The following is a 776-nucleotide window of genomic DNA, read 5'->3' on the forward strand; positions in this document are numbered from 1 at the left end:
AATTGAATCATTCTACAATCGCTACATATGTGAATGAGGGTATTAGAATAATATTTGCAGAATCTTCTGGAGATGAAAGGGTGTTTGTGTTTATTTCAGATGACGATCCCTATATGACAGAAGCAGGAAAAGCCCTCTGAGTATTTCATCCCAATTTGATTCACGTGACGTGCTTTGTTCATGGAGAGTACCGCCTTGCTGAAGAAGTACCTTCCACGTTTGTGAATGTAAATGTGTTTCTAAACGCTCCTGCTCGCATAAAGACCTACAAAGCAAAACTACCAAGTGTGCCTTTACCTCCCCAACCAATGGTAACTTGTTGGGGTACGTGGGTCGAAGCTGTATTGTTTTACAATGAACATTTAGAGGCCATTAAAAGGGTAGTAGGCCAACGGCCTTGGCGCAGTGGAAACACCGGTTCCCGTCAGATCACCGAAGTTAAGCGCTTTCGGGCTGGGCTAGCACTTGGATGGGTGACCATCCGGTCTGCCGAGCGCTGTTGGCAAGCGGGGTGCACTCAGCCTTTGTGAGCCAAACTAAGGAGCTACTTGACTGAGAAGTAGCGGCTCCAGTCTCGGAAACTGACATACGGCCGTGAGAGCGGTGTGCAGACCACATGCCGCTCCATATTCGCATCCAGTGACGCCTGTGGGCTGAGGACGAGACGGCGGCCAGTCGGTACCTTTGGGACTTCATGGCCTGTGCGGGAGGAGTTTAGTTTGGTTTGGTTTAGAGGGGCAGTAAACGACTTCGATAGTTCAGAGACTTTAGCAGTT

The 776-nt window shown here is 48.8% G+C and overlaps 1 pseudogene; it reads left to right on the forward strand.

The window, feature by feature from the left end:
* The first annotated feature begins 387 nt into the window (after positions 1-387).
* On the forward strand, positions 388-505 carry LOC126109104 (5S ribosomal RNA; annotated as a pseudogene).
* Positions 506-776: the final 271 nt, after the last annotated feature.

This window comes from Schistocerca cancellata, chromosome 11 (assembly GCF_023864275.1).
Source record: "Schistocerca cancellata isolate TAMUIC-IGC-003103 chromosome 11, iqSchCanc2.1, whole genome shotgun sequence".
Classification (NCBI taxonomy): domain Eukaryota; kingdom Metazoa; phylum Arthropoda; class Insecta; order Orthoptera; family Acrididae; genus Schistocerca; species Schistocerca cancellata.